The sequence below is a fragment of the Cheilinus undulatus genome, linkage group 13, assembly GCF_018320785.1.
Source record: "Cheilinus undulatus linkage group 13, ASM1832078v1, whole genome shotgun sequence".
Lineage (NCBI taxonomy): Eukaryota > Metazoa > Chordata > Actinopteri > Labriformes > Labridae > Cheilinus > Cheilinus undulatus.
In genome coordinates, this window is record NC_054877.1 from 1,069,371 (window position 1) to 1,091,551 (window position 22,181).

General features: G+C 41.6%; 1 protein-coding gene across 1 annotated transcript in view; it reads right to left on the minus strand.

Moving 5' to 3' along the window:
• The window catches only part of fam110b (family with sequence similarity 110 member B), a 59,312-nt gene extending 39,120 nt beyond the window's left edge, over window positions 1-20,192 (minus strand). Inside the window, exon 1 of the mRNA XM_041803404.1 lies at window positions 20,097-20,192. The gene's annotated coding sequence lies outside the window, so the exon portion shown is untranslated. The remainder of the gene's footprint in view (window positions 1-20,096) is intronic.
• Between the last annotated feature and the right edge of the window lie 1,989 nt (window positions 20,193-22,181).

Here is a 22,181-nt window from a genome sequence, read left to right on the forward strand (position 1 = left end):
CCAACCCCACAAACCTCCAACCACCCCTAACCTCCAGCCACCACTTACCCTTCCTTTCGACCTCCTCTAACCTCCAACCACCCCTAACCTCCAGCCACCACTAACCCTTACCCCCCAGAATGACGTAACAGTTGATGGATATATTATTAATGCAGACTAACAGGCCCTGCATTTCTCTGCTTTGATGTCTCTCTCCATCCTCAGCACAGTCTCGGCTCAGCAGATGTTGGTGAAAACAACACTGTTACGTAACGTTATTACCTCACACACACTCACATGAACGTATACATGTCAGAGAGCCTGTCGAGGAATCACAGCGGGGGGATGATCCTGCTGCAGGGCCCTCACTGAGAGCAGGATTTACCTCCTCTTTAGGTTTACATGGATCAAAACAGATCTAAGTTCTCATAGTGTCCATGTGACTGGGATCAGGCTGAGCGTCAGGACTAAAGCTAGCTCTACTGATGCTACAGTTCTGGAGTTAGCCAGTACAGGGACTAACATTGACAGGGAAACACTTCTGACCCTCCCTGACATGGTTAAACCGAACCAGCAGAGGTCTGAAGGGGTCTGAGGAGGTCTCAGGAGTCTGCAGCATCACATGAACATTAGCCGTAGAAATGAACCCTGGTCAGTTTTCTTATTTCCTGTCAATAGCAGCCTCGTCTCTGTCCTGGAGATCACCATCACTCTGTGATCATCGTAAATGTTCTGGTAGCAGATATCAGTCCATCTTATCTCAGAGCACCAAGGAGCTGAGCTCAGCTGTCGTGGTGGGAAACTAATGTAGTCTGAGTTTCAGTCCCAGTTTTGTCTCCCAGCATGATGAAAACCAGATAATCCTGATTAAACCTCCACTGTTCCTTATGCTGTTGTCCCTGTTTTTTTTTTATATTCTGGCCATGACAGTGATTATCTTATTCTTTATTATGAGGGCTGAACACCGACCTAGGGTCAGCGAGGACCCATGCAGGCCCCAAATGTGAGATAGGGGACTGGGTAAGACCTACAGGCTTGAAAACTGGTACACATCAGACCAAGACAAAAAAAGTCTGTTGGGGTTGTGCTCTAAAACCTACAGGAAACACAATACAAACAATTTTTGGTCCAATTTTTGCATTTTCACTGACACACACACTTCACATCTGAACAAACTTGTCCGAGGGATTTCATTCCACCGACTCCAGATTATTTTTGTATAAACTAGACCACCTGGAGATCTAAAGTTGTGCTGTGACTATTCACCATGGGGTGGGGGGTTGGGGGCCTTAATGAGGGCCCAGTTTTTACTACTTTGGTACGTTTTTTAAGTAAAAATTACACAATAATGCCATATGACTAGAGGTGTGTATTGGCATGCATAGTATAGCTATACTATAAGCAAGGTGATATATTGTGATATTTTTGTAATTTAACACACACACATATATATATGTATATATATATATGTATGTATACAGTGCCGAACAAATGTATTAGACCACCTGTCATATTTGTCTCAAAGACCATCCAGCATCATGAAGTGCTTTAATGCAGACTCTTTCATTTTTTAGTCAGCTCTCCACGTTTTACCATTTTGAACAGGAATGAGGAATTTCAAACTGAATTCACCCAAAATTTGAGCCGGCTCACTGGGCTTCTCTGAGAAGTCAGAAATGAATCAAGCATAACATTCAACCACTGAAACTCATTTTTCTGTTCAGGAATGCAAGTAAATAACTATAATTTGACATATCAATCAAGAAATATTAATGTGCTTTACTATTTTTTCAGGTTTTTTTAATTAATCAGTAAAATTAGAAAATTCATGGATAACAATAATAATTCTATTTATGCATTAAAAATATCATTTGGGTTACAGAGCTTCTACATATTGGTGTATTAACCATTGCAGAAACATCAAAAAATATTTTGGTAATTACCAATGCTGTTAATTTAGGACAGCTGTAGCATAAACCTTACTTTGGTTAGGGTTAGGGTGGTCTAATACATTTGTTAAGCACTGTATACACACACACATATATACATATATATAAATATATATATATGTCTATTAAGATAAATAAATAACAACTATGTAATTTTAAGTCAATATGGAAAATAACAGAAAAAGAATTAGACTATTAGAACAAATGTTTTAAAATTATATGCATAGTATATAGATTAAAAATACATGGTTCTGCATCATCTAGAGTTTTAACTCTATGTGCAATTTGAAGATGAGGATATTTCCCATTTGTTGTAAGGAATTAAAATGCTTTCAGGATTATTAAAAGAAAAGTGGAAAACTAATTCAATCTGGAGTACACATACTAAAATCTTTAATATTTCATGGTACATCAGCCGGTATGTCTTAACATAATGATAAGGTGCTTGTGGAGGAAGACTACGGGAGTTAATCGTCACGTCCAGCTCTTAGGACTGATGGACTGTACTGTGAGGAGGACATGACGTGACGGCCAGTGTTATTTTTTATCGTATTACAGAAGCCGTCATTCTTAACGACACTGCAACGGCGCAGGTCCTTACAAACAAAGTACTGACTGTGTAATGAGTAAAGATCAGTGGTAGCTTTGGCAGGCTTCTTTCATGCTAGCTGTTAGCTGCTAAGCTATCGCTATGATATCTCGTGCTCAGGTCCATCGTGACGTCCAAGTATTTCACCCTGCCATGGCATATCTTACAAACGACTCCTGTAGAAGTCTGTGCCGTCTTTAATGTTTTGGAAGCCAAAAAAAGTCTACATATCTGCTACGAATGCAGCAGAAGCTGCACTGCAGGGGAGACACGAGCAACCGGCTCGCTCAGACCGGAAGTCTCGCGTGATCTCGTTGTCTAAGCAGAGGATAGGAGGGAGGAGTCAACTGCCTGCCGCCAACTATGAGTCAGGAGGTGAAATTACACCACGAACTACTGCACCAACAAAGTAAATAATTAATTAAAGAAATATCCACACTGCACCGCAAAATATGGTGATTTATCAGTGCATCGATAATTTCTAACACCCCTACATGTAACGTTTTCGTGCTGATGTCAATCATCATCAAACTTCGAATGGATAATCACACTCTGGTCCTGAATACATCCATGCATCCATATCATTACTTTGCCACAGCGCCCCCTTCTGCCAGTCCAACATTTACTCCATTTATTTTTCATGTGTTTTTTATGGGCTTGCACAAAAAAAAATCAGCCCCCACACACCATTCACCCTAGGCCTTTGATTTGGTCTGGTTATGGATTATCATCAGACCTGCAAAAAAAAGCCTCTTGGACCCACGCCAAAATCCCAACAGGAAGTCCACCCGCTTCACTGGAGTTTCAAAATAAGTCCTTCTTATGGAAAATCATTCACTGAAAGCAGATGTAACTTCAGGGGAGATCATTCTATGGTCTTCAGAGTTTTATGCCAACACAGCAGTATCACGCTGAACACGCCCACATGATAACAGCTCATCACAGCGCCCCCTACTGCCAACAGGAAGTGACGCAAATGGGTCATTTCTGTATTCCTCTTAGTGTGTTGAACCAATCATGCTCTGATTTCGACCTGAAGTCCTAAATATCTGTACCAGCATTGACACGTTTAATTAACACACACCCCAGTGGCCATGGCGGCCATTTTGATCCTTCGCCACCCACTGTTGCCACACACAAGGCGTGTGCACCACACAACCGGGGTGCGAGGGCCCTTCAGTGCTGCTTTCAGCCCTAGTTATACATCACTATTTGATGTGTTTTACTCATTTATATTCATCTATTGCTTCTATTAAAAATGTTTGGGTTTTAAGTTTATTAAATACATGTAATATAAAATCAACGAGTAATTGTGTGTAGTAATCCTGATCCCTGTATCAGCCTGGATTATAGTGATTCTGGTTTCTGCCTTCAGAGCAGCAGGCCTGTTCTCTGTTGTGTTTAGAGTAGCATGAGTAGAGGTAGGGCTGTGATGGGCCGTCTTAGAACCACTCTACTGCTACTCTGTTTGATATATAACAAGGTTAAAATCTAAAATCCTGATAACCATGGCCTACAATCTCACCGTAGCATAACAGTAATACTCTAACACTGCTCTGTCCTCATGGATGGATGTATTCCTCTCAGTCTGATCCCATGAATGAAGCCGACTCTTCCTCAGCCTCTCTGTTTTTACTTCCACACTGAAACACGAACATGGACTCTGATCTGCAGAGTCTGAGTTCCCGAAGCCCTTCGACCCAGTTATGGAGTCTAGGAATCCGACATGAGGGCCGCAGTGAGAGCCGTGCTGACGGTGCACTGCCTCTGTCTGCAGTCCTGATGAGTAATGCTGGATAATTCAGGCTCTGCAAACACAAACAGAGAGAGCGGCCTTTTTCCTGGCCCAGGCCACAGCTCCAGTATTTCAACAGGACTCTGCAGTCCACTATAGGACAGGGGTCTGGTTTAGGCTCATCTATGAAGATGCAGTACTGAAAAACTGGCTGGATAATCTGGTCTAGGTTCACTCTAAAAAAGATCAACAATATGTCCTTGTGCAGGTTTAACAGACATAGGGGCATGTAGTCCTGGACCAGCACCCTGACCCTCCATTAAACTAGAACTAGGACTCTTTTTCCTATGGGACAGGAAGTGACCATCTGGTCTATTCTATCATAGATGTTCTTTCTCTGACACCACAAGAAGAACTTTCTAATCCAGACTGACTGGTGTCAGGTAGAATCCATCCTCTGGGTGATTCTGCAGGGATTATAATCCTGATGATGGTCCTAATCCAGACTGACTGGTGTCAGGTAGACGCCATCCTCTGGGTGATTCTGCAGGGATTATAATCCTGATGATGGTCCTAATCCAGACTGACTGGTGTCAGGTAGACACCATCCTCTGGGTGATTCTGCAGGGATTATAATCCTGATGATGGTCCTAATCCAGACTGACTGGTGTCAGGTAGAATCCATCCTCTGGGTGATTCTGCAGGGATTATAATCCTGATGATGGTCCTAATCCAGACTGACTGGTGTCAGGTAGACGCCATCCTCTGGGTGATTCTGCAGGGATTATAATCCTGATGATGGTCCTAATCCAGACTGACTGGTGTCAGGTAGACGCCATTCTCTGGGTGATTCTACAGGGATTATAATCTTGATGATGGTCCTAATCCAGACTGACTGGTGTCAGGTAGACACCATCCTCTGGGTGATTCTGCAGGGATTATAATCCTGATGATGGTCCTAATCCAGACTGACTGGTGTCAGGTAGAATCCATCCTCTGGGTGATTCTGCAGGGATTATAATCCTGATGATGGTCCTAATCCAGACTGACTGGTGTCAGGTAGACGCCATCCTCTGGGTGATTCTGCAGGGATTATAATCCTGATGATGGTCCTAATCCAGACTGACTGTTGTCAGGTAGACACCATCCTCTGGGTGATTCTGCAGGGATTATAATCCTGATGATGGTCCTAATCCAGACTGACTGGTGTCAGGTAGACGCCATTCTCTGGGTGATTCTACAGGGATTATAATCTTGATGATGGTCCTAATCCAGACTGACTGGTGTCAGGTAGACACCATCCTCTGGGTGATTCTGCAGGGATTATAATCCTGATGATGATCCTAATCCAGACTGACTGGTGTCAGGTAGAATCCATCCTCTGGGTGATTCTGCAGGGATTATAATCCTGATGATGGTCCTAATCCAGACTGACTGTTGTCAGGTAGACACCATCCTCTGGGTGATTCTGCAGGGATTATAATCCTGATGATGATCCTAATCCAGACTGACTGGTGTCAGGTAGACGCCATCCTCTGGGTGATTCTGCAGGGATTATAATCCTGATGATGATCCTAATCCAGACTGACTGGTGTCAGGTAGAATCCATCCTCTGGGTGATTCTGCAGGGATTATAATCCTGATGATGGTCCTAATCCAGACTGACTGGTGTCAGGTAGACGCCATCCTCTGGGTGATTCTGCAGGGATTATAATCCTGATGATGGTCCTAATCCAGACTGACTGGTGTCAGGTAGACTCAATCCTCTGGGTGATTCTGCAGGGATTATAATCCTGATGATGGTCCTAATCCAGACTGACTGGTGTCAGGTAGACACCATCCTCTGGGTGATTCTGCAGGGATTATAATCCTGATGATGGTCCTAATCCAGACTGACTGGTGTCAGGTAGAATCCATCCTCTGGGTGATTCTGCAGGGATTATAATCCTGATGATGGTCCTAATCCAGACTGACTGGTGTCAGGTAGACACCATCCTCTGGGTGATTCTGCAGGGATTATAATCCTGATGATGGTCCTAATCCAGACTGACTGGTGTCAGGTAGACGCCATCCTCTGGGTGATTCTGCAGGGATTATAATCCTGATGATGGTCCTAATCCAGACTGACTGGTGTCAGGTAGACTCAATCCTCTGGGTGATTCTGCAGGGATTATAATCCTGATGATGGTCCTAATCCAGACTGACTGGTGTCAGGTAGACACCATCCTCTGGGTGATTCTGCAGGGATTATAATCCTGATGATGGTCCTAATCCAGACTGACTGGTGTCAGGTAGAATCCATCCTCTGGGTGATTCTGCAGGGATTATAATCCTGATGATGGTCCTAATCCAGACTGACTGGTGTCAGGTAGACGCCATCCTCTGGGTGATTCTGCAGGGATTATAATCCTGATGATGGACCTAATCCAGACTGACTGGTGTCAGGTAGACGCCATCCTCTGGGTGATTCTGCAGGGATTATAATCCTGATGATGGTCCTAATCCAGACTGACTGGTGTCAGGTAGAATCCATCCTCTGGGTGATTCTGCAGGGATTATAATCACGATCACTCTATTCCCAGTTTAAATAACAGCACCATCACATTTTCCAGGATCAGTCTGGGGGCCTCAGTGACAAAGAGAGCGAGGCAGCCAGGTTGTAAGAGACTGGCCAATCAGACGTGAGCTCTGCTGAATGTTTCTGCTTTTTTGACATGAATAATGGATGGCGTGTTGGCGGCGCTGCGGCTCGTCTTGTATTACGACTCTAAGAGGCGTCCTCACAGGGATGCGGGACCGGCCCGGTACACATGAAGGTAGTTTAGATACTTCTGGGGTGTTGAGGAGTGGTTAAACATTAAAAACAGACACGCTCCGACACTCTGACACCTCTCTGACTGTTGTAGACTCTAAACAGGAAGCTGACCGAGGATTTTACAACTCAATATTAATTATAAATGAAAATAAAAGTCTTTATCCAGGCTCTCTCTCTGACAGGTCCACACAGTTAATGTTTACCTTAATATTCATCACTACAGCACGCTCAGAGACCGTTGCAGCTTTGGGACGAGCACGAAGTCCGTCATTTTCCAAAACATGTCACTATGTGGTCAGATCCATAACAACGGTGGAAAGACAGGACATATGGAGATTAAAAAAAGCTCAAAACTTAGTTAATATCAAGATGAGGTCATCAGTTCAAGTCACAGCTGGAAATGTGAAAATACGTGTATGATTTACTGATGAATTCAGCCGTCACCTAGCATTTATCCAGCATTTATCCAGCATTTATAAAGCATTTATCCAGGATTTATCCTGCATCTATCCAGCATTTATCCTGCATCAATCCAGTATTTATCTAGCATTTAGACAGTATTTATCCTGCATCTATAAAGTATTTATCCTGAATCTATCCAGTATTTATCTAGCATTTAGACAGTATTTATCCTGCATCTATAAAGTATTTATCCTGCATCTATCCAGCATTTATCCTGCATCAATCCAGTATTTATCTAGCATTTAGACAGTATTTATCCTGCATCTATAAAGTATTTATCCTGAATCTATCCAGTATTTATCTAGCATTTAGACAGTATTTATCCTGCATCTATCCAGTGTTTATCCTGCATCTATCCAGCATTTATCCTGAATCTATCAATCCAGTATTTATCTAGCATTTAGACAGTATTTATCCTGCATCTATAAAGTATTTATCCTGAATCTATCCAGTATTTATCTAGCATTTAGACAGTATTTATCCTGCATCTATAAAGTATTTATCCTGAATCTATCCAGTATTTATCCAGCATTTATCCAGGATTTATCCAGCATCCATCCAGTATTTATCTTGCATCTATGGAGTAGTTATCCTGCATTTATACAGGATTTATCCTGCAGTTATCTAGTATTTATCCTGCATCTATCCAGGATTTATCCTGCATCTATCCAGTATTTATCTATCATTTAGACAGTATTTATTCTGCATCTATCCAGCATTTATCCTGCATCTATACAGTATTTATCCAGAATCTATCAAGTATTTATCCTGCATTAATCCAGTATTATCTTGCATCTATACAGTATTTATCTGGTATTTACACAGTATTCATCCTGCATCTATCCAGTATTTATCCTGAATCTATCAAGTATTTATCCTGAATCCATCCAGTATTTATCCTGCATCTATCCTGGATTTATCCAGCATCCATCCAGTATATATCCTGAATACAGTATTTATCCTGCATCTATACAGTATTTATCCTGAATCTATCCAGTATTTATCCTGCATTTATCCAGCATTCATCCTGCATCTGTACAGTATTTTGTCAGCATTTATCCAGCATTTATCTTGCATTAATCCAGGATTTATTCTGCATTTATACAGTATTTATCCAGCATCTATCCTGGATTTATCTAGCATCCATCCAGTATTTATCCTGCATCTATCCAGGATTTATCCTGAATCTATCCAGTATTTATCCAGCATTTATCCAGGATTTATCCAGCATCCATCCAGCATTTATCTTGCATCTATGGAGTAGTTATCCTGCATTTATACACGATTGATCCTGCAGTTATCCAGTATTTATCTGGCATTTAGACAGTATTAATCCTGCATCTATCCAGTATTTATCCTGCATTCATCCAGGATTTATCTTGCATTAATCCATGATTTATACTGCATTTATACAGTATTTATCCTGCATTTATCTAGCATTTATCTTGCATCTATCCAGGATTTATTCTGCATTCATCCAGTATTTCTTCTGCATTTATTCAGTATTTATCCTGCATTTATACAGTATTTATCCTGCATCTTTCCAATATTTATCTTGCATCTATCCAGGATTTATTCTGCATTCATCCAGTATTTATCTTGCATTTATCCAGTATTTCTCCTGCATTTATCCAGTATTTATCCTGCATTAATCCAGTATTTATCTTGCATCTATCCAGTATTTATCCTGCATTTATCCAGTATTTCTCCTGCATTTATACAGGATTTATCCTGCATCTATCCAGTATTTATCCTGCATTAATCCTGTATTTATCCTGCATCTATCCAGGATTTATTCTGCATTTATCCAGTATTTATCCTGCATTAATCCAGTATTTATCCTGCATCTATCCAGGATTTATCCTGCATCTATGCAGTATTTATCCTGCATTAATCCAGTATTTATCCTGCATCTATCCAGGATTTATCCTGCATCTATCCAGTATTTATCCTGCATTAATCCAGTATTTATCTTGCATCTATCCAGGATTTTTTCTGCATTTATACAGTATTTCTTCTGCATTTATCCAGTATTTATCCTGCATCTATTCAGTATTTGTCCTGCATTTATCCAGTATTAACCCTGCATTTGTTCAGTATTTATCCTGCATCTTTCCAATATTTATCCTGCATCTGTCCAGGATTTATTCTACATTTTATCAGTATTTACCCTGCATCTATCCAGTATTTCTCCTGCATTTATACAGTATTTATCCTGCATTAATCCAGTATTTATCCTGCATTAATCCAGTATTTATCCTGCATTAATCCAGTATTTATCTTGCATTAATCCAGTATTTATCTTGCATCTATCCAGCATTCATCCTGCATCTATCCAGTATTTATCCTGCATTAATCCAGTATTTATCTTGCATCTATCCAGTATTTATCCTGCATCTATCCAGTATTTCTCCTGCATTTATCCAGGATTTATCCTGCATCTATCCAGTATTTTTCCTGCATCTATACAGTATTTATCTAGCATTTATCCAGGATTTATCCTGCATTTATCCAGAATTAAACCAGGGTTCATCCTGCATGTGTCCAATAAAAGAATAATTGCTGGATGAATGCTGGGTGCAGGAGCACTAGCAGAATCACTATTGTGTCATGAGGCTGTAGGAAGTACCCATCTCTAGTCCATCCCACCACTATGGAGGTTTTTATTATTTTAGAGTCTCCATCATGGACCTTCCCCACTTCATCGTCTACCTACAGCTCAGAGAGGGACCCGTCCTGAGAGGATACCATGGTTTTCAGAGAAACAGCTAGCAGCCATCAGGCTCTGCAGCTCCATGAGTTAGTCATGGTGAAGTGCTGCAACAGGCAACAGGAGACCAGGACTCCTTTACTCACTCACAGCAGAGACGGAGTCCACAAAAACACCAGCAGAGACCAGCAGAGACCAGCAGAGACCAGCAGAGACCGAGTGTACGGAATACCGGCAGGAAAGATCCAGCAAAGACCAGCAGAGACAGCTTTGGATTCTCCAGACCACTGAAAAACCTCCAGCCAGGATTCTGTTATTAATGATATGGATGCACAGACACACCACACCTACCACACCTAGTATTTACACCATCATCAGGAAGCTAAACACAAAAGCTATCCACTAACCCTGCTACCCCAGTTCAAAAAAAGCTGGGTCGCTGTGTAAACTGTAAATAAAATCATAAGTCAATGACTGTCCGATCTCATAAACCCATATTTGATTGACAGTAGAACAGAAAAAACAGATCAGATGTTTAACTGAGGCATTTTACCTTCATGAAAAATATTGGCTCATTTTTAATTTCATGGCAGCAACACATTTCTAAAAAAGTAGAGACAGGGCCATGTTAACCAGTGTGCAGCATCCCCTCTTCTTTTAGGTATCTATCAATCAATAGATAGATAGATAGATAGATAGATAGATATCAGAAAATACTGAAAACCAAATAAGAGTACAGACTAACTAATAGATGATTTGTATGTGCAAGAAGACAGTGTGCAGTAACAGAGCAGGAGATAGCTTCATTATTAATGGAAGCAGGACGGCAGGTCTCTGATCTACAGAGCTGACCTGTTGAAGAGAGTTATTTCTTTGGGTAGGAAGGATTTTCTGGATGTGTCCTTGTGACAGCGGAGCTGCACCAGTCTGTTGGAGAAGGTGCTCCGCTGTCTGTCCAGTAGGTGGTGCACAGGGTGGTCAGGGTTATCCATGATGGGTAACAGTTTGCTCAGAGTCCTCCTCTCTAAAAGGTCCAGTTAGCAGCCAGTCACTGAGCTGGCCCTCTTCATCAGCTTGTCCCTTTGTAAATTGCTTGGTAACTTTTGAACTGTAGGTCACAGACCCTAAGTTGTTTTTTTTTTCCTGTGAAAGCTGTGTTTGCCTTTCTAAATACGCTCTTCATGCATTCGTAGCTCTAACAGAACATTTTCTAGTGAGCCCAGGTTGGGCTTGGCTGACTGTCCAGGGTCTCTGAGGACAGCGTTGTCGTGTAGAACAAGAAGTAACACCGTTTAGAAAAATGTAAATAACTTTTGAACCATAAGTCATTGACACTTTCTTTCCTCTAAAAGCTGACCATTTTGTTGTTCGTTTGCTACTCTCGTCGTCTCTGTAGCCCTTAAGAACGTTCTAGTGAACTTCTGTGACTTATTAAATCCATGGCGTTGCATCCGATAATAAGTGTATTTTTATCCATTTTTGATCCATTTTCAATCATGTTCTTTGGCTTTCTTTGGTGGTATAGTGTCATATGTTGAGGGCAATTTTTACATGCAATAAATTGTGGGAGGGGCTTTCCTCCAATAGCAAGATGTTGAGATGAAGAACGGCACAAATGAATGTAACTGCAATAAAGTGCATGGACTTTTCTTTGTATATACGTAGATATTTAGAAAACCGTTAGTCACAGAGTGTTTATTTTTTCACTGTTTTGTCCCAAAGAGATGGAGAACACGTCTGTGCAAAGAAAGCGCTTAGTCACCATTGCCACTGTGTGTTATCAATAGAAATCATTCAGTTTCAAATTCTGATTTGTTTTTTTCTTTTGTCTTCAGAGTCCAGTAACTTTTAAAATTGATTCATTACTGTAGTAGATGTTTTTAAAGCCCAGGTTGTCTTGAAACTGTGCACCACAGTGTTGATGTTTTAGAAGCTTTTAAAGACAAAACTCCAGACGAGACATGATGGTGAAAAACAGCTGTTAGTTCTAAGGGTTAAGTTACTATCACCCTCTGTTTGAGAGAACATAAACATTTATTAACATCATTTAGGATGTTTATACTCGTGGATGTGTCTTAAAATGTTGGAACTATCTGACTGTCTCACTGGTTACAGTTATTTTATGTTAGGGTTATCCAAATAGCGGCTCCCTGGCCACCTGTGGCCCTTTTACAATAAATTTAAGGTTATTTCTATTTAACTAGTGAACATTTTATTCATTAAAAACAGGACACTCTTTTTGTGGTAAATTTAGTGGAAAGGTTAAAAAACAGAAATCCAAGCCCTAGTTGGTCTCCCCTGCTCTGATGCTGATCCCCCAGCAGACTACTGCCAAGGACAAAGCACTGGCAACAACAGACTGGTAGAAGATCGCCAACCTCTCTGCTCTACTGCTGAAGGATCTCAGCTTCCTCCAGAAATAGAGTCTGATCATCACAGCCTCTGTGTCGGCCTTCCATATCAGTCTGCTGTCAATGTGGTCGCCCAAGTACTTGTACTCCTCCGCCACGGCGACGTCCTCCCCAAGGATGCACAGCGGTGGAGAAGCTGTCCTCTTCCTCCTGAAGTCGATCACCATCTCTCTGGTCTTTGCCACGCTCAGTAGCAGATGTCCACTACACAAAGCTGTCCACCAGCACCCTGTACTCCTCCTCTGTCCCATCACTTAAATACCCCACCCCTGCAGAGTCTTCTGAAAACCTCTATGGCGTGACCTGGAGTTGTACTGGAAGTCTAAGGTGTTCGAGGTGAAAAGGAGATAGCACAGTCCCTTGAGGAGCTCCTGTACTGCTCTCCACCACACCAGACTGAACACTGCCCAGTCAAACACACTGTAGTCTGTCTGTCAGGTAGTAGGTAGTCACTCAGCAGGTAAGGCTGGATGGTGTCAAATACACTGGAGAAATCAAAGAAGGTGATTGTAACAGTGCAGCCATTGCCTTCGCCACTGCAGCAGGTAGATGATGGCATCGTCCACCTCCAGGTGTGGCTGGTGGGGAAACTGTAGAGGGTCCACGGATGATCTCACCAGCGGCCTGATGTGGGTCAAGACCAGCCACTCCAGTAACTTCACCACGTGCGATGTGAGAGCAACCGGCTGATAGTCACTGAGGTCAGATGGAGCTGTCTTCTTCGTACCGGTACCAGGCAGGATGTGCTCCACAGAACCAGTATCTACTCCTGGCTCAGGCTCAGGTTGAAGAGATGTTGGACAGATCTTCAGAACCCTGGAGTTGATGCCGTCAGGGCCTGGACATGAAGTCTTTCCAGCTGAGGAGATTGGGGGTGGGAGGGAGAAAGCCTTGGGAGCTGAAGGTCTGTGTAGACATGGGGGTTCTGCTGGTGATTGTGGTGGAGGAGGAGGGAGCAGGGGGCTGTGAACTAAACCGGTGGAAGAAGAGGTTTTGCTCGTTTGCCCTCTCCAGGTCTCCTGCAGGTTTCCTGTCTCCCACCTTGAACCCGGTGATCTCTTTCATGCCAGTCCACGTTGTTCTGCTGGAGTCTGGCCTCCAGCTTCCTCCTGTAAGTGTTCTTGCTCTCCCTCAACTCATGCTGTATCCTCTTTAGCTCCTCCTTATCTCCAGACCTGAAGGCTTGCTTCTCCTTGTTAAGGAGGGCTTTCAGGCCACTGGTGATCCAGGGTTTGTTGTTAGGAAAACAGCGAACAGTTCCGTGATGCTGTTGATATCCTCTCCATGTGGCCCACAAAGTACATCCCAGTCTGTGGACTCAAAGCAGTCCTGCAGTGCCTCATCAGCCTCCTGAGTCCACCTCCTCACAGTCCTCATGGACACAGGCTGCTGTTGAACCAGGGGGATATACTTCAGTGTCAGCGTTGCATTGCCTGCAGCCTCTGCATCCGCTGACGGTGGGATGTAAACAGAAATAAAAATGGCGCACATGAACTCCCTTCACAGGTAATACGGGCGCATTCCCACAGGATACAGTTCAATGTCTGCAGTACAGAGACATTCCTTCACGTAAACGTGGTCAGGATTACACCACTTCTCATTCCACCCTTCTTCTTACCGCTCTGCACAACGTCCCTGTTGGCTCGAAACATGCGGAAGCCAGGTACAGCCACGGTATTCTTGCTGGTTCATGATCAGCACGCCGAGCCCGTCCGTCTTGTGTTACCTAAGGACCTCACGTTCCCCGTTATCATCACTGGTACTGAAGGCTTGTATTTCCTCCTTTCTCTCTTGGTACCGGCTCTGCAGCCATGGCGACGCCTCCTCAGCTCCTCTGTGCGCTGCTCTCCGTTACAAAGAGTGACAAAAGTAACAGAAAAACAGCGAGAAAAGTTCCTAAAGCAAAAGTAGCCGTTGCTGCTGACTTAGCTTTCAAGAAACACTAAAACACAGGAAAATGCAACAAAGTTATAAAAAAACAAAACGAGAGCTACAGACAGCTAAGACCTGAGCCAGGAGAACCAGCTGGATGCTCCCTCTCCTCTTCAGTCCACAGGACACGGCGTCTGTGGTTTCCTCTGACCACAGAACAGTTTTCCATGTTTCTTCAGTCCACGTTAAATGAGCTTTGGTCCAGAGAAGACGGTGGTGTTTCCTGTTCACATATGTCTTCTTCTCTCCATGATCCAGCTTTAACTGTCATTGGTGGATGGCACGGCCAACTGTGTTGACAGACGATGATTTCTGGAATGTTCCTGAGCCCATGCAGTGATTTCAGTACAGGACTATCTGTTAATTTTGGCAGCTATTTTCTAGGGTTGTCCCGATCAGCATTTTTGGCCTCCAATCCCGATCCAATTTTTTAATATTGAATATCTGCCGATACCGAGTCCTGATCCGATTCTCATAATAACCTAGATTAGAGTTTTAATTGTTACTACTAGATAGCTCAAACTTATTCCATTTAACTCAGTACAGCCAATATTGTTGTAAAAAACATAAAATTACATTTCTGCTCAGAATGGTGTAATAGTTGTTTCACTTTAATTATCTGTCAAAAAATAAATGTACATATTCACTTAGTGCAGTGTTTAGTGTTCAGACAATCAAAATCCACTTGAAGTGGTCAGCTGAATGACCTGAGCAGTCAAAAGGTGAACTAAAGTAACCTCAGATTCACTTAGAGGTGGTGTAACAGAGTCAAGAGTCAGAATAACATATGAATTCAATAAATGAATTTTAAATATTCTGGACTATAGCTAAGTCACACTTTTTTTCATAGTTTGGCTGGTCCTGCGACTTACAGTCAGGTGCGACTTATATATAAAAATATATATAACATGTTTTTAAATGTTAATTCATACAGACTGACATGAACCAAGGAGTAAACATCACCGTCTACAGCCGCTAGAGGGTGCTCCAGGTTTGTGACAACTATATGCTGCTCCTGTGAAACATTAACTTAAAGAAAATGGAGAGAAAGTTTGGAGTGAGTGAGAAACTTGTGAGGGACTGGCGAAAAGCAGAGGTTACTCATACTGTAATGAAGAAAGCAAAGAAAGCTAATTGCGGGCTGAAAGCAAGATGGCCAGAGCTGGAGGAACGAGTCCGCAGATGGGTGCTTGAACAACGCGCTGCTGGGAGAGGCATGTCAACGGTGCAGTTACGTCTCCACGCCCTGGTAGTTGCCAAGGAGAGGAATGTAAATGACTTTGCAGGAGGGCCTTCTTAGTGTTACCGCTTCATGCATCGCAATCACCTCTCTATCAGAGCACGGACAACGGTGTGTCAGAAACACACTAAATAAGTGCGACTTATATGTTTTTTTCTTCTTCATGACACATCTTTTGACTAATGCCACTTAAACTCCGAAGCGACTTATAGTCCGGAAAATGCGGTATTATAATTCCACTCAGAAGTTAACTAGACTCTATGAGTCACAACAAAAAAACTGAACACAAAAATGAATTAAAACATTCCAACCCCACTTTAAAGTGGTGTAAACAGTTTAACTTGAATGGGATCAAAAACATATGAATCACAGATTCAAAGCAACAATCCTTATTAAAATGTAGCAGCTTAATCTGAGACACGAACCAAAACATTAAGACTGCAGTGGGCCGGTAGTCGAGTGCTTAAGGCGCGCGCCATATACGCAGGCGACCCGGGTTCGAATCCAGCCAGTGGCACTATTTCCTGCATGTCTCTCCCGTGTTTCCGACTCTAACCACTGTACTATCCAATAAAGCCCAAAAATAAATCTCTAAAACAAACAAAAAAAACATTAACACTGCAATAAAACTAGGGCTGCAACGATTCGTCGACATAATTGTTTGTGTCAACTATAAAATTTGTCGACATGGGAATTCAAGTGTCGATGCGTCGTATTATTGTTTTTTATATTGGTAAAATCTAGTACCGGCCGGTAAGGACTCATCTGTACTTGCAGTTCACTACAGGAAGTGGTGGGGGCAGTATCACTCCCACTGTTTACATTATTCACAGAAACTAAGAAGAAGAAGTTAAGCATGGCGGAAAGCACGGAGAACACACCAAAAAGCCGACCCAGAGCTTCTAAAGTTTGGGAACATTTTACAGAAAACAAATTGGCAAAACAAATCAACTGCAAACTGTGTCAAGTCAAACTCTCGTACCATGGCAGCACTACGGCAATGCACGAACACCTGAAAACGTAAACACACTGTAGCTACCGCGTCTTCAAATACCGCGAGTGGGCAAGGTTGCAAGTTGCATGAATATCTTTTAGATCTTTTGCATTTAGTTACTGAGCCCTTTGAGCTTCAGGCACGAGGATTAATTCCAGTAGCCTACTTATAACGTTGGTGCCGTACGTTAATCAGTTCGAAAACCATCTTTGATATTTGTTAGGGTAACGTTTTTTTCAGTAACGCTATTTAGTGTGCAATTTACTTTAGTTATCAGTTCAATACTTTTATATTAGAGGAAAAACAAACCTTGACGATGTAGCAACTTGACATGTCATGTCAAATTGCTAAACCATTAAGTTTTCACAGGTGTGCATGCATAAGAAGGCAAGGTAAAACGGGAATCTAAAATAGTATGCCAAATAGCCACGATTAATCGACCAATCATAAAAATAATCACCAGATTAGTCAACATAAAAAATTATCTTTTGTTGCAGCCCTAAATAAAACCCAAATATCAAATACAAGCACTCTTATTTGCCATTTCTAAAGTGGGACTAGAGCTGCTACATCACTTTTAATTCTCAGAGACTCAGCAGTGACGTGGGGCAAACATCAGAGCTCCAGATGTCTGTAGTAAAGCTAATGGCAGGGAAGTTGCCTTTCTCTAGAATGCTATCATGTACTTTGTTGTACAGCTCCGGTAAAGCAGTGTCAATGTCGAGACGGCAGGGCATAGCATCGGTCCAAAAGCTCAAGAAGACAACAAAAAAAAATAATAATAATAATAATTTCCACCACGGAGATGGAATTCGACCACCTTTTCTGTTATCTTTTAGCCTTATCGCTCCCTCGAGGGTACTTGTCTGTTCTCTGAAAGTCCAGAGTGTGTATCTTGGATGAAGCTGCCTGTTGCTGTAGTGAAGTCTCCGTATCCCGCTGTATGTTTAGTTTGGAGACGATGGATCAAACTTGTAGAGTTAAACGCAGCTCTGCTGCTACCGCCTCGTGAAACGGTCGTGTTTCAGATGCTGAAGGTGGCCGTTGGACTGTTTTCGCTCTCAAGTTTAAAGTTTTTCCACACCGCTGACATTTTTAACACATGAAAGCTAATGTTGCTACCGCTGCTTTGTTGTGTTACTGGTGCGTTTACTGCCTATCGTAAGTTGTGCTCCTGAAGTAAATGATCAGCTGGGCTGATGGGATCAAATTGCCAATCACCGATCAGTTAAACATGCGTAGTATCAGCCCCTGATCTGATACATGTGATTGAGATCGGGACATCCCTACTAATTTCATTTTAGTTTTAGTCTTTAAATGAAATGCTTACTAGTTTTAGTCACATTTTAGTCATTTCACTCCTTTTTAGTTTTAGTCTAGTTGTGGTCCATTAAAAGTCCTCACATTTGAGTGTTTACTTTTAATCCAAGCATTTATTCTCTGGCCTAAATCTGGTACCAAATCATGGTCGTGTGTTCTCTGTCAAACCTGGGGTCCCTGCTTTCTACAGCTGAGAGGCAGAACAGATACAGATGTGTTGTTTTTGACAGATTTACCCACAGTGGAGAAATATCACGGATTTTGAATGTCTGACAAAAACAACATTACAATTTAGTCTAGTTTTAGTCATCTTGACGAAAACTATACTTAGGCTGGTTTTTGTCGGTTTTAGTCATCACAGATCTATTTTTGTTATTCTTAGTCTAGTTTTTGTCATGGACAAAAGGCTATGAATGAACATTTTTATTCATAGTTTTAGTTGACAAAATTAACACTGGTACAGAATCATGCCTGTTTTTAAAGCAGTGGCCCCTGAGGGCCCCTTCAGCCTTGTCCCTAGCCCTCAGACATTTCTCCAGATTCTGTTGATGATATTCTGGACTGTAGATGGAGGGAGATTCAAAATCTGAGGAACATTTTTAGACTCAGTTTTTCACAGATTGAACCTCTGCCCATCTTTACTTCTGAGGGACTCTGCCTCTCTAAAATGCTCCTTTTATACCCAGTCATGTGACTGACCTGTTGACAGTTGACCTCGTTAGTGTTAAAATGCTCCCCCAGCTGTTTTTCATTAGCACCACTTAATCGTCCAGCCTTTTGTTTCCCCGTCCCTACTTTTCTGAGATGTGTTGCTGCCATGAAATTCAAAATCAGTTAATATTTCTCATGAAATGTTGAAAAGTCTCAGTTAAACATCTAATCGGTTGTTTCTATTGTGAATCAAACATGAGTTTATGAGATTAGACAGTCATTGACTTCTGTTTTTACAGTTTACACAGCGACCCAACTTTTTTGGAACCAGGGCTGTATTATTATCACTTCCTGTTGGTTATTTTGATCAGTAAAACTGATGTGAAAACAGGAAATCTTTAGGAAAAGATCTGGACCAAAGCAGACTCAGGACTACAGAGACTCACTGAGGACCTGTTCCCTCTCTGAGACCCTGATCTGCAATCATTGACCCTTGTTAGACTCAGGACTACAGAGACTCACTGAGGACCTGTTCCCCCTCTGAGACCCTGATCTGCAATCATTGACCCTTGTTAGACTCAGGACTACAGAGACTCACTGAGGACCTGTTCCCCCTCTGAGACCCTGATCTGCAATCATTGACCCTTGTTAGACTCAGGACTACAGAGACTCACTGAGGACCTGTTCCCCCTCTGAGACCCTGATCTGCAATCATTGATCCTTGTTAGACGCCAGACCAGCCTATATTACATTATTATAATAGACCTTTATTATCAGACTGTGTCTAACACCCTAAACCAGGAGTCCTGGTCAGACCTGGTCCTGGTAGTACCCATAATAAACCTCCCCTGCCCCCCTCAGCTCTGATCCTCTCAGTAAACAGACAACTGCTGATCCAGATTGGACGTGGATCAGGACTGAACAGACGCAGCTGACACCAGCTACACCTGCGTGCGTGCGTGCGTGCGTGCCTACGTGCGCGTGCTGGTGTTGCTGCAATGCAAAGCTGAACCCCCACCGACCAGAGCCCTGGTTTTACCGTTAGACCCGGACCGGGAGCTGTAGACCCGGTAAGACCAGGTCAGACCCGACCCTCCGTTCCTCTGACGGTCCTCTTCCGGTCAGTGATGCCCTAACCTCCGGTCTGTCTGCGGTAGAGAGCCGTGACAGCGGAGCGAACAATAGCGCTGTTACCGCCATGGAGGAGGAGGAGGACCGGGTCTACCGGAGTCTGGGTCCCGGTTTAAAAGGTCCGAATAAAGCAGTCCGCCATGTTAGGTTCAGTATTAACCCCCCAGCCCGTCCTTACCTTCATCTCTGCCCCGGTAACAAAGGATGCTGCGTCGGTAACGGTCCGTTAGGGCGCTGCGTCTCCTCGGCCTGACAGCATCCTGTTAGCTCCTACTACCGGAAACAACACGGCTACATCCGGGAGTCCTTTCAAAATAAAGGTGGATTTAGTAAGAAATAATGAAAAATTTCTTTACTAGAATTAAAATTACTATCTATACTTTAAAACTATTATTATCTAGCTGTAATAACATTTACTAATTTGCCTAAATGTCTATGCTAGAAAAAATATTACTATCTATACTACTATTACTATCTATCTATAATAACAATTATTAATCAACCTAAATATATATACTAGTATAAACATAACTATCTATACTTTAATACTATTATTATCTATCTATAATAACATTTACTAATTTACCTAAACATACTAGAATAAACATTACTATCTATACGTCTATTATCTACCTATTATAATATTTAATAATTTTCCTAAACATACTAGAATAAACATTGCTATCTATACGTCTATTATCTACCTATTATAATATTTAATAATTTACCTAAACATACTAGAATAAACATTACTATCTATACGTCTATTATCTACCTATTATAATATTTAATAATTTTCCTAAACATACTAGAATAAACATTGCTATCTACACCAAGGTTAATATAGTTAATTAAAAGTAACTAAATAACTAAAACTAAAAATCAAAAATCATTTTAGTTAACTGAAACTAAATAAAAACTAAGCTTTACAAAAAAAAAAAGAAAACTCACTAAAACCATATAGTGGGCTTATAAAACTAATTAAAATAAAATAAAAATGGAGACAAAATATCCTTAGTTTTAGTCTTTGACAAAACCACACTGACTGGCACCTACACACAAGTCTAGAGAGTGAAAATGTCCTGATCTGATTAGTTAAGACTTCATACTTCTATGTCTGGAGTTGTCTTCAAACATCATCATTAAGTAAATAAAATGATAAGTGAAGAGAGGCCTGTTTTAATATGCTTTTAAAAATGTCTGATGCTCCCTCAGCCTCGACATCTATCTGTAAAAACGAAAACTAAAACTAATAAAAACTAAACTGAAAAGAAGCAGTTTTTCCAAAGTAAAAACTAAACTAAACTAACAATCCAGCACTCAAAACTAATAAAAACTAACACAGAAAGTAAAAAAAATAAATAAATAAAAACTAATGAAAAATCCAAAACTAATATTATTAATAAATTTTACTATCTACACTACTATTGCTATCTACAGTGCTGTGAAAAAGTATTTGTCCCTTTCTGATTACCATTTTGTTGTTGTTTTTCTTTGCATATTATTCACACTGAAATGTTTCGGATCATCAAAGCAATTTTAATATTTCACAAAGACAACCCAAGTAAATAGAAAATGCAGTTTCTAAATGATGATTTTATTTATTAAGGGAAATAAAAATCCAGCCCTCTCTGTCCCTGTGTGAAAAAGTAATTGCCCCCTGACCAGTGGTGTGCACTGACTTTTTCAAGGGCAGGGGCGAAAATAAAATAAAAGGCACATACAGCGTGTTCTCACCACTGAAGAGGACACTAAGTTTTGCATGTTTTCGAGGGTACTTTAGACGTGTTTATATGTTATACACATGGCACATTATAGAGCCTTAAAACAGACTAACTAGACAGACTAGTTTGAAGTTAGGATCAGCATCCACAAGAACAGAGTAGATTCAATGTTGGACTGTGAAGAACACACAGAAATAAATAAATAAATCCCTAGGGGGTCTGGGGGTCTTCTCCCAAAACATTTTCAATGAAGTAGATGCCATTTCCTGTATTCTAGAGCATTTTGACTCCATTTTAGCACCAGATAATCCAAACTGGTTCTGTGAGATATAGTTCTGGCTCAATGTAGATCAAAAAAGGGCCCAACATAAAAGTCACCTCAACAGTAATGTTTCATAGTATTTCTTGGTCCTTATGGTCTTCTGGAGTTCAGTGTGTTTTTTCCACCCAAGAGGGCAGTTTAGTGTGTGTTTTATCTCCCAAGAGGGCACTTAAGCGTTTTTCAACAATTGGGCCATGAGGGGGGGTGACCCCCCCCC